The sequence below is a fragment of the Triticum aestivum genome, chromosome 7D, assembly GCF_018294505.1.
Source record: "Triticum aestivum cultivar Chinese Spring chromosome 7D, IWGSC CS RefSeq v2.1, whole genome shotgun sequence".
NCBI classification, from domain to species: Eukaryota; Viridiplantae; Streptophyta; class Magnoliopsida; order Poales; family Poaceae; genus Triticum; species Triticum aestivum.
In genome coordinates, this window is record NC_057814.1 from 277427764 (window position 1) to 277440887 (window position 13124).

Below are 13124 nucleotides of genomic sequence, written 5' to 3' on the forward strand. Positions count from 1 at the left end.
AAAGTTAAAACCAAGGTTGGGCCTTGCTGGAGGAGTTTTATTCAAAGCGAACTGTCAAGGGGGTCCCATGAATCACCCAACCGCGTAAGGAACGCAAAATCAAGGAGCTTAACACCAGTATGACGGAAACTAGGGCGGCAAGAGTGGAACAAAACACCAGGCATAAGGCCGAGACTTCCACCCTTTACCAAGTATATAGATGCATTAATTAAATAAGAGATATTGTGATATCCCAAAAATATCCATGTTCCAACAAGGAACAACCTTCAACTTCACCTGCAACTATCAATGCTATAAGAGGGGCTGAGCAAAAGCGGTAACATAGCCAAACAACGGTTTGCTAGGAAAGGTGGGTTAGAGGCTTGACATGGCAATATGGGAGGCATGATATAGCAAGTGGTAGGTAGCGCGGCATAGCAATAGAGCGAACAACTAGCAAGCAAAGATAGAAGTGATTTCGAGGGTATGGTCATCTTGCCTAAAATCCCGCTAGGAAGAAGAACGAGTCCATGAAGAAGACAAACGGACGTAGTCGAACGAATCCTCACAACTCCGGAACGAAACCGAAGCTAACGAGAGAAGCAACCCGGAAAGAAACAAACAACATAGTAAACAACCACCACATTCACATGGCATGATGCAAAATCAAGTATGATGCATGTCCGATTTAATGAGGCATGGCATGGCAAAGTGCAACAAACAACACTACAAATTAAGTGGAGCTCAATATGCAACGAGCTCCATACTGACGAAACACCACATCAATTATTTAGTTCTCTCTCGTTTATGTACCCAACAATATTAAATGTTGTTAAACATGGAATTATGTGAAGCATAATAAAACTACCTATCTAGGCAAGTTTAAATGAGGCCGGAAACAACAAACAACAATTCCAAAAAAACCTCATGTACATATTTTAGATTTGGTACTGTTCTGCCCTAAACACAATTTTAATGTTGTTAAACAGCAAAATAAAGTTCACCATGTTAAACTAGGCATTTTTCTACCCCATTTACATATAATGTTTATTAAAATTGGAACTACGGTTATTTAGTTATGAAATAAATCATTTTAGCATGGCATTTGAGTAAATTTAATCAAACAGCATTTTAAACATTTTTAACATAGATGAAAGTAGCATATTATGAAACTAGATGAAAAACTAAGCATTTTACATATATAAATTATTTACATATGATGCATGGTTCATCAGTTATTATATGCATGAACTCTAGGGGTTTTTCTGTAAAACTGGCAGTCTTTGGATAAATGGCAAAATTCGTAGCGCATGGGAAAAAACATGGGCTGAATCTGGCGGAACTGGGCTGGGGGAAACTGCTCACATTGCGGGCTGGGCCCGGTTGGGTGAGGAAGCGTGCTGGGCCTGGCGCGGCTGGCAGCCCACGCAGCTGGCCAGCGCGGTCAACGCAGAGGGGCGGCGAGTGACGAGAAGCAGGGGATGCAGGGGCGACGGCCGCGGCCGGACTTGGCGACGGGGACGCGCGAGAACCACCGGATCCGAGGTCAGGGCGGCGGCGGAGCTCCGTTCCCGGCGACGGCAGTCTCGAGGACGGAAGGAAGGAGCGCGGATGCGGTGGAGGACCGAGGCAGAAACTCAGCGACGGACTTGGGGTGGAGGAAGGAGGTCCGGCGGGGCGCAGGTCCACGGCGGGACTTGGCGAGTGCAAGGGACGTCGAGGACGAGCAGATCCGGTCGGTCCCGTCCGGATCCGACGAAGAAGTGGCGGTGGGACTTGAAGCTTGGCACGGTGGTCTTGGCGGCTTCCATGGCGCAAGGAACACCTGTTGCAGGAGAGAACAATGGAGTTGAGAAGAGGAGACGAAGGAAAGAAGGAGAAGGGCAGAGGCGAGGGGCACGGCCTGCTGGTGATGCTCGACGGCGGAGGGAGCTTCGGTGGCCTGACTGGCCGGAGGGCTGCTCTCCTGCTCGGGAACGAGCAAGGAGGAAGGCTACAGGGATCGAGGGAGGGGGATCCCGAGAGGATTTGGTGGAGTGGCGGCGGGATGGGACATCTCCCTAGAAGTTAGGGTTTGTCCATATTTAGATTAGGGGTCTTTATATAGGGAAAGAAAGGGGTATTTGGATCATCCGATTAAAATCGGACGGCTGAGAAAATATAGGTTAGAAAGTCCAATTAACAAAACAGAGATATTTTATAGATGTTTGGGGATGCTCCGGACCCAACGGTAACGAAAGTCGGGTTCGGGTTCGGGACAACTTCGGACGCGCACACAAGGGGGGTTTGTGCACTGTACAGAGAGACTCCGGTTTAGGCAAGAGGGCAAATGAATAACAAGGTTTGACTTGGAATGGTCAACGAAAGCAAGGGGGACACGGCAACTATGAGCGGATGCAAGTTTTAAAAACAATGACGGCAACGAGGTGCCGATGCAATGCGGATGATGCCATGATGAAATGCAACAAACAAATAAATACACACAACAATAACGAAAAAATATGGAAGCCGTCTGGAGCGTCGGTCTCGGGGCGTTACAGACATGCATCATACTTGGTTGAGCATCATGTCTCATTATGTGTGGTGTGTTTACCATGTTGTTTGCTTCCTTCCGGTTGTGCTTCTTCTTGTTAGTTCCCATTTCGTTGCGATCGTGAGGATTCGTTCGACTACGCTTGGTTCGTCTACGTGGTTTCTTCTTCTTCATGGACTCGTTCTTCTTCTTAGCGGGATTTCAGGCAAGATGACCGTCACCTTGGATCTCACTACTATGTTTGTTATGCTAGTTGTCTCGATGCTATCGCTATGTCGCGCTACCTACTACTTGTTTTTTCAAGCCTCCCAAATTGCCGTGAAAACCTCTAACTTTTCACCCTTCCTAGCAAACCGTTCTTTGTCTATGTTACCACTTTGCTCAGCCCCTCTTATAGCGTTGCTAGTTGCAGATGCAGTTGCAGGTTGTTCCATGTTGGAACATGGATATCTTGAACTTTGTTGGGATATCACAATATCTCTTATTTAATTAATGCATCTATATACTTGGTAAAGGGTGGAAGGCTCGGCCTTATGCCTGGTGTTTTGTTCCACTCTTGCCGCCCTAGTTTCTGTCATATCGGTGTTATGTTCCCTGATTTTGCGTTCCTTACGCGGCTGGGTGTTATGGCAACCCCTTGACAGTTCGCTTTGAATAAAACTCCTCCAGCAAGGCCCAACCTTGGTTTTACATTTGCCTCACCTAAGCCTTTTTCCCTTGGGTTTCCGGAGCCCGAGGTTCATCTTTATTTAATCCCCCCGGGCCAGTGTTCCTCTGAGTGCTGGTCCAAATCGGGCGATGTCCGGCGCCCCCTGGGCAACCAGGGTCTATGCCGACCCGACGTCCTGCCCATCCGGTGTGCCCTGAGAACGATATACGTGCGACTCCTATCGGGATTTGTCGGCACATCGGGCGGTCTTGCTGGTCTTGTTTTACCATTGTCGAAATGTCTTGTAACCGGGATTCCGAGACTGATCGGGTCTTCCCGGGAGAAGGAATATCCTTCGTTGACCGTGAGAGCTTGTGATGGGCTAAGTTGGGACACCCCTGCGGGGTATAAACTTTCGAGAGCCGAGCCCGCGGTTATGTGGCAGATGGGAAATTGTTAATATCCGGTTGTAGAGAAGTTGACACTTGACTTAATTAAAATGCATCAACCGCGTGTGTAACCGTGATGGTCTCTTTTCGGCGGTGTCCGGGAAGTGAACACGGTTTTGGGGTTATGGTTGAACGTAAGTAGTTCAGGATCACTTCTTGATCATCTCTAGTTTGCGACCGTTTGCGTAGCTTCTCATCTTACTCTTGTATTCATAAGTTAGCCACCATACTTGCTTAGTCGCTGCTGCAACCTCACCACTTTACCCCTTCCTTACCCATTAAGCTTTGCTAGTCTTGATACCCATGGTAATGGGATTGCTGAGTCCTCGTGGCTCACAGTTTACTACAACAACAGTTGCAGGTGCAGGTTATGCGATGATCATGACATGAGAGCGATGTTTATTTGTGTTGGAGTTCTTCTTCTTCTTCTTCGTCAATCTTGGGTTAGGTTCCAGGTCGGCAGCCTGGGCTAGCAGGGTGGATGTCGTTTGAACTTCTGTTTGTGCTTCATCAGTAGTCAGATGTTGATCTTATGAATGATGTATTGATGTATTCTTGTGGCATTTGTATGCCTTGTACGTATCCCCATCTATTATGTAATGTTGATGTAATGATATCCACCTTGCAAAGCGTGTCAATATGCGGTTCTATCCTTGGTGGGACCTTCGAGTCTCTTTAGGATAGTATCGCATATTGGGCGTGACAAATTGGTATCAGAGCCTCGACCGACCCTAGGAGACCCCCTTGTTTGATCGTATAGTTTGGCCATTGTTGAGCCTAGAAAAAAACTTTTTCGGAGTCTAGTTGTATCAAAGAGTAGGAATTTTTTTTTACTCCTCTGCCCCTTCGTCGCTCTGGTAAGGAAGCTTGATGTAGGTGTTTTGAACTTACTTCTCTTCCCACTCAAATTTTCTTTAGGATCACGCGGTTAGGTTTTCGTTCGTTGGTTCTCAGCTCTTTTATCCGGTGCATTTCTTGTCAAGCCGACTCAAACCTACTTGTCTTTTGGGAGATCAATCCTCGGCTCTTTTCAATCGACGTTGTTTCCCTGTCCGAAGTTGTCTTTGTTTTTTCCAACCCACCCACCCTTCTTCTTCTCGGAACCGGAGTCCGTAATCGAGTATCCATCCTACTCGTGCGAAGTCTTTGCATTCTTTCCTCAATTATTTCAACCGGTGTTTTTCTTCAAGTTATTCATCAATTTCTCGTTTCAAGTTGCCTTTGTTTTTCCCGCCCTCCCACCCCTTTTTCTTCCCGGAGCCTGAGTCTCTTTCGAGCATCAATTTCATTCATGCGGAGCTACTTCAGTCTTCCATCAATCAATTCAATCGGTGGTTTGTTGTCTAGTTCGTCATTCTTTATCTTGTTCTTTTCCGGTGGACTCAATTCGAGTTTGTCGGGTTGATCATGTTCTTTTCCTTGGATCAAGTATTTTCCCTCTTCGTTCGCCTCTCGCCAGATTATCCTTCCGGAGTGCTCAAGACATCTCAGAAGATTCGTGTTTGCATTCAATTAATTCGAGGTTGTCACCTCATTCAAGTCTTTCACTTGTTCTGTTGCATCATCTATCTTCTTCAATTGTTTTCGATGGTGTTTTCTTTTAGTGGGCCCTAACCCACATGTCTTTTCCCAGGAACTTACCTGACTCTTCTAAGTTTCCCGGAGGTATTCTCAAGTTCTTTTGAAGTTTGACGTAAGTATGAATTTCATCAGTCAGATGCTTTCAACAAGATCGCTTTCAAATTCTTTCATGTTCGGGTCAATCTTTCCTCTTTTCATTCTCCCGGAGTACCTCAACAATTTTGAAGACCGAAGAAGAGTTTTCCTCTAAATCTTGTCCATTCTCCCGGAGATTCGCGGTGCTAGCTCAATGTTATCCTATCAAATTGTTTCCAGTCATGCAATTCTTTTCATCCATCCGGAGTATCCTAGGAGTTGTCTTCCGTTTCGATCATTCGGAAGCCATCATTTCAGAAGATTTCTTCATTCCAAGTTTTCAGCTCCGTTCGTTCCTATATTTGTACCGGTGCCTCGTTCAAGCATTCTTCAATCAGTTCGTGATATCTTCGTTCTCTTGCATCTTGTTTCACTCAATTATCTTTGTTCGTTTCTAATTCTTTCCGGCGATTCATTCGTTCTCATTGCCACGGTGGTTCATTTGAGAATTTCACTTCTGTTCTTATCATATCAATTCATTCGTTCTTTCCAGTCCTACCGGTGGTTCATGAAGACTTTCCCAAGTGTTGCGCTATCTCTCCCCATAATCTTTTCCCAATGTGAATAAGTTGTATGCAATCCATTGCTTCTCATCAATTTAATTGGTGGAGGATGATCATAACATAATTCTTATTCTTCTTTCATCAAGTCGATTTATCTGTTCTTTTCGGAGATTTTTCATGATGAATAATCTCTTGGTTATAAGTTGTTCATTCCCTTCCGGAGTTCCAAGCTTCTCGCTGGTTTCGTCACGAAGCTCCATCTAAATCCTCGCAAGGCTTTAATCTTATTCCTTTCATCCTTCAATTCAATCTTCATCATCCTTTTGTTACCGGAGTTTTCCTAGTGGTTCTTCATGATTTAATTCATTCTTCAAGTGTTCATCAAGATTCTTTTGGAGGAGCTCAAGTATCTTTCCTTCTTGCTTCACGAGGTGCCATTAATTCTCCGTATTCTTTTGAAGTGGAGTTTTGCATTTCTTCGTTCTTCTCAGATATTTCATCCTTTTACGTTTGTGGTCGGTTATCACCTCTTAATTTTGAGATGTCGTCCATAAGTCCAGAACAAGCTTATTCCTTTTGCTGTTGTTTTTCTCAACAACTCCGTTCAATCCTTTCTTCTAAGGATGCTTTCTATTTCATTCATCGTAGAAGTTGTCATCTTCATCCCTGTTCTTCTCGTTCCACTCTTTCAAGTCTTCCGGAGGCATTGTGTTGTTCCTCTCATCAAGTATCATTTCATCTTCTCAAGTTCATGTTCTATTCTTTCCTTGTTCAGCCAGAGTTCTGACTATGTTCTTTAGGACTTATTCCATTCCTATCTTGTTCTAACCGGAGTGGTTTCAGAGTCCATCAGGTTCATTGAGCTTTTGATTCTCGTCATTCTCGTCGTTCCCCTTAACTACCCAGTGCTCTCAACTTTGTTCATCCTCACTCTTTTTTTCTTATTTCACCTCTCCTTTTTCCCTTTCGTCTCGGTCCTAAGATCTCCGGACGAGATCTCTTGATAGTGGAGGAGAGTTGTAACGCCCCGGATCCGATGCGCCAGGTGTCTTCCGTTTATTCGTCGTCATTGCCATGTCATTTGCTTGCGTGTTGCATTATGCCATGTCATCTTGGGCTTTGCATCATCATGTTTTTCAAAACTTGCATCCGTCTGGGTCTCCCAGTTCTCTCCGTTGTCCGTTCCTTGCCCTTTCACACTCGCACGCGCCCGCGGCACCTCTGAAATATTATTTTATAAGTGGCATAAAAACATTCTCGGAATGTGATGAAACTTGGTGTGCGGTCTTATTATAGTGTAGGTAGACCACCTGTCTAGTTTCGTCGCATTCGGAGTTCGTTTGATAGCCCAACCGTTAAACATATGGCGGCATTATAGCCGGTCAAACGTCGGACGTTTTCGGTCTGCGGAAACAGTTGTCGGGCTGCATTTCTCCCCTCTCCTCTCAGCCCAACAACTCTAGCACAGCCCACTACCACCCACTAGGCCCAACCTAACCCCCCCTCACGACCGGTGTCGTCCGATCGTGATCGGAGGACTCTGAAAGCCCCCAAAGCCCCTCTCCTAGACCCCTGCCTATAAATGGACAGCCTCCCTGTCGTGGTTTTGTCACGACAGATGTCCTAGAGAAAGGACTTTGTCGTGGAGCCATCGCTACGGGTTAGCTTAAAGGGGTTAAAGCCGACAAGGGACGCAAGAGAGTTTTATACTAGTTCGGCCCCTTACGATAAAGGTAAAAGCCTACGCTAGTTGTGATGGAATTGATGGGGTTTCGATGACCAGGGAGCGAACACGCTTTGCCTGAGTCTCGAGTTGTTTTCTGTTGTCCCTGTACCGCTGCCGAGTCGTCCCCTTATATACATGGGTTGACGCCCGCTAGTTTACAGAATCCCGAGGCCGGCTCATAATCGTGTCCGGCTCGGTCTCTGCTACTTCTATCTTACAACACAAGTTTACATATCAATGCCGGTTTGTGTCTACAGGCCTTAAACCTGCTTTGGGCCCTGGGCCTTCATGAAGCGTCACCGTCTGTCTTCATAGGCTTCAGATACAGATGAACTACTTATGGGGTTAACCCGGCCACTCCTGGCCGGTTTACGCCCAGTGGTAATATCCCCAACATTAGGCCCCAGATTGATTTGAACTGGTTCATGTCAATCCTCAATACTTAAGAAATTTGCTTCTTCAACATCTTCACATAATCTTGTAAACCGTCGTGACATCATCTTCTAGGATCATGGTAAACCGTCGTGACATCACCTACTATTTCAAACTGTGTATAATCCACCTTCATTAATGAGCCTCCGACAATCGAGGCGACAGCTCCGCCTCATATCCAAAAATTCGGCTCCTCGATTTTCGCGCATGTCGGTTATCTCCCTTATAAATAGGGCCAGGGGGTCTTTCCATTTTCCCCCTCGTGCCTCTTCGCGTCATTGTCATCCTCGCGACGCCCGAGCCTTCGACCTCAGCCGCCGCCGTTAACCTTCGACTGCTGCACCAACCTTGGCCCCTGCATCGACCTTAACGTACCAGAGCTCCTCCGTGCGCCACCGCTGCTCGACAGCCTCCATAAGTCTCCCCTTTCTCTTACCATAGATCTGCATTTAGGGTTTCTGTCGTTCATCAGTGTTCTTCGCCGCCCTTCTTTATCCTTACTTATATCGATGGATTAGATCCAAAAACCACATAGATCTCGCGCGATAGTAGTTTTAGCACCTGTTTGATATCCAACTCATCTCGTTTAAGTAGAACATCCCATCTGAACCTTCATCAACTGCTTCGGTACCAATATTTAGGTCTGAATATATTTTCATTTTCTGACATGCGGTAGATCCAAAATTACAATGCCAACTTGTGACCTTTTTTTCCCTTCACTTATACATCTTTAATACCAGATTGGGCGGTTTAACTTCACATACAAAATGATGACCAAGTTGATACCATTAGTCCCCTGTTGAACCGCCAATGCTTTCATCATTGTACTGTTTCCATTGTCAGACTTCGGTTTACGAATAACCAATTCCAGTTTATCAATATGCTTGTATCCTTATATTGCTGTATAGTTGTCCACTGTAAATCTTAAACCGGCAATAATCATGTTTCAGATTTCCATTGCCATGGCCAAGCAAGTGTATGAATGCAATTGGGCTCCTTCTCAAGTAACCGAGGAACAATTAAACAATCTTGTTAAAACGGGCGCTTTAGCCAAGAAAGATGTCATCCACTGGAGGGTCCCTAGCCCGGAAAGTCCTCCTACACCCAAGGACGGAGAGGTAGTCGTGTTTGCTGATCATCTTGGACGAGGTTTTAGCCCTCTCGGTTCAAAAAATTTCCGGGATGTACTGGCCAATTTTCAGCTGCGCCCTCAAGACATCGGTCCCAATTCTGTGACCAACATCTGCCACTTCCAAGTCTTTTGTGAGGTTTATCTGCAAGAGGAACCTTCAGTCGAACTGTTTAGGGATTTCTTTCACTTAAACCGTCGCACAGAGTTCTCAGATGGACCCAATACGGAGCTGGGCGGAATGGCGGTTCAGAAAATGAAGGAAGTCACCTTCCCTCACCCCAAACTCCATAGTCACCCCAAAGAGTGGAACCAGACTTGATTTTACTGCATTGATACATCTCCATCTGATGAAAATCTTTTGCCGGGTTACCGCCCTGAAACGTCTTAGCAACACACATCCTTTTCCTCAGAGGTTGACAGCAAGAGAAAGGGCCAACTATGCTCCCCAATTATCAAAGTTAGAGCCTTCATAGCGAACGGTTTAACAGGAGTTGATCTTGCTCGTTGCTGGATAAGCTGGAGTATTCTGCCCTTAAGCCGGCGCCCCAGTTTGATGTGTGAGTACACGGGGAGTTTGAAGGATGCTCAGCGGCACATTGACATTCAGCTTACAGATGCAGAAGTCACTGAAGCTGTAAAGAAGATACTGAACGAATCGGAGGCTGTCTGTGCCCAAACCAGACTACTCCCTTTCTATACCTTCAACAAACCGCCAGCTGTAAGAATCATATAATCTTTTTATCTGAATTTGCTTCTGTCCCAATATTCTCTGAAAGTGTGATTATTTTCTGACAGGGTGACGATCCGTTCTGGAACAAGAAACCATCCCAAGATAAACCGGCGAAGCCACAAGATAAACCGGTCAAGCCAGTTCGTCCAAAGACCAAGGTTGTTAAAAAACCTGCCAAGAGAAGGACCACTGCATCCTCCGATCTACCAGCTGATGACGATGTGCGTAATCCGGAACTAGAGGTAGAACTTGACTTTCTTGGTTCATTTTTCGTACATCTCATTGACAATGATTATTATCAGGACGACGCTGAAGGCAGTCATGCTGAGGACGTAGAGGTAACCATTCTTTCCTCCGATTCAGATCCTCTGCCAACATCAAAAATCCGTCAACCAAACCGGAAAGTAAAATTTTCTCACCCTCTTGCTTACTTGGACCCAAACTTTCTTTTGAAGACGCAGCAGCACGAGGCTCGCCGTACAACCCGGCACAGCGGCCAGGTAGTTACCTCCGCCGGTTTACCGAACAGTCCGGTTCGGAAACACCGATCAGAGGTCTCTTATCCCATTGATACTTCATGCCCAAAAGCAGGTTGTTTTCGCCAGCCTCTTAACCCGTCTGATTCAAATTATTAGGGTACTTCTCACTCATCCTTTGGCGAGTCATCGGCCACACAGCTTCCACCCCTCAAAACAGTTCCTGGGTGAGCTATGCACGTGTCTTTATTCTTGATGTGTTATCTTTACATACTGTACTGATCCTTATGTCTATCTTTTCTCAGCGCCAAGCCAAGACCCAGCAAGAAAGCTCGGTTAAGCAAACCGGCTGATGATAATGTAGCTGCTGAACCGGAAACAACTCCAGATCCAGAAGAAACCAACGCTGACGCCATGCTTCACGATCCGCCGCCTCAAGACCATGACTTCCTTGCTGAAAAAGCGCAAGTTGACACTACAAGCCATGCAGACCGGCCAACCAGCCCTGTCCGAACTGATGAGAAACCGGCCAGTCCGGTTAAGGGTACTGACAATCCGCCAACTCCAGCGAAGGCTGCTGATGAGCAAGATGATGACATTATGATTACTGGCGCTGGCCACACCACTCCTGGCAACCCTGTCGCTTTGTCAAAGCATAGTGCCAAGGACGACCTTTCTGCTATCGGCAAAGGCAAATGGAATGCTGATTTATCAAGCTACACCAATCTCAATGCTCAACACATTCACTCTGGCTTCTTGAACCGTCTATATACTAGCCGTGACTATGAAGCTAGTTTGGTAAACTTGATGAAGGAGCGATATGAGGTAACTACTATTTTTCTCTTTTGTCCAATTGCAGTTTATCAACTCCTAGTAGCTCCCAACTGACGGTTTATGATACCAATCTAAACCGGGACTTTTACCATAACTTAACTTTGCATATTTAGCTTCCAGGGACCAGATTACCCTTTTAAGATGAACCGGTTCCTTAAAATTTGCCATACTGCTCTTTCACCGGTATAGCCCCCAAGGGCCGGTTTAACTTTATAAAGATGAACCGGGACTGTAGAAGAATTCCCATACGAACAGTTTTTGAGCAAACCCACATTAGCCCCCAACTGCCAAGATTAATACTTGTATTGTGCTTGGGACTTGTAGAAATTTCTGATAAGGAGCAAATATGCATTAGCCCCCAAGTATCAAGGGGATAACTTGTTATGTGCTTGGTACTTCAAATATGTACCGTCAACTCATTATGTATCTGTCTCTTTATAGGCTGAACTGAGCAAGAAGGAAAGCCAACCCGCTGATCTGCAAGAGAACATCAAGTCCCAACAGGCCGAAACTTCCAAAGCAAAAGATGAGTTGACGAGCGCCTTAGCCGCTGAAAAGCTAAATGAGAGCTTTGCCAAGGAGCGGGCGGATTGGAACACAGAGAAATCCGCTTTGCAGAAAAGAGCTGAAGACGCAGAAGCAGCTCTCAAACTGGTGGTAGATGAGCTGACTGGCGTAAAGCGACAAGTACATGCGATGACCGCTGCTGTGTTTGGTAAGCATCTTTTCCTTAATACTTTCAACATATCTTCCCATGCCTTGCCGGTTTATTGATGTTTGCAATAATGCAGGAACTCGCATTAGTCATCTGGGCTCTGATGTTCAGAAGAAGTTGAAGGCTGCCTACACGCTGATAGAACAACTGTATACCGGCGCTCAACGAATTATCTGCACCGCTTCTCTCAATAAGCCGCCCCCGACGTTAATCAAGGATACCTTAGATAGGCTATCTATGCTGCCTGCCTGGGTAGAAGAGCTAAAGAGGTCTGCTGCAAGGGCTGGCGCTCTGACCGCTCTAACCCGGGCAAAGGCGTGGGTGCCTGATCTTGATCCGGTGGACGTGGCTAAAGGCTTCCCAAGCTTAAAAGAACACGGATCAGAATTTGGCCAGGAGGATCTCCGCGCCATAAACCGGGAAGTACGTCCACTGGCTTGTCAATTGGCTGAAGAAGTTGATCTCTCACACTATCAGGCAAGTTATGATGATAAGAACAGACGGGTTGCGGCGCCAGTTCCAGAAGCGCAAAATCTGATCCCTCCAATCCGTAAGCACACTTATGCCCCTGATATTGAACCGTCAACCCTTATAAGCGACAAAGCTGTGTTCCAAGCTTTGACTGGGATCGACTGGACAACTGTTGACTTCCAGCCGCTGGGTAGAGCCAAAGAAGATGAACCGGTGCAAGATGACCCGCAGCCATCAGGTCAAGCTGATAAGCAATCGTAATCCACGCTGCAATGCTTATTGAGAAACAATTATCCCTTTGGGCACTGAAACACCTTGTAATAGGCTAGTTAAAACACTTGGTCTGTTATGCCTTCGTGCATATTTATCTGCAACTGATGCATGTTAATCCGCCATGCTTAAGATATGATGTGCATAATCCATAGCTATTTATTCAAGCTGTTCCTGCAGATAAGAAGCTTAAAGTGCCCTGGCGGTTTACCACCGGGCGGGTCATGATACCCAAATATATATATGACCAAGGTTTATAACCAAGGTTGTAAAAGATAACCAAATATGAAAATATATGATACATGTGACCTTTAGGTATAGTGTTGGCTGACCAACCTTGTAATGAGGGTAATAACCCTAATCCGGAGTAAAAGTAACTCCTGTTATATGATGCCGGTTTACAATAAAACCGTTCCGGGTTGTGATAAACACCGGTTTATTCCATACTGGTGACTTGGAGTCAAAACCAGACCGGGCTGATAGTCTCCGGATTATAACTTGATCATGTA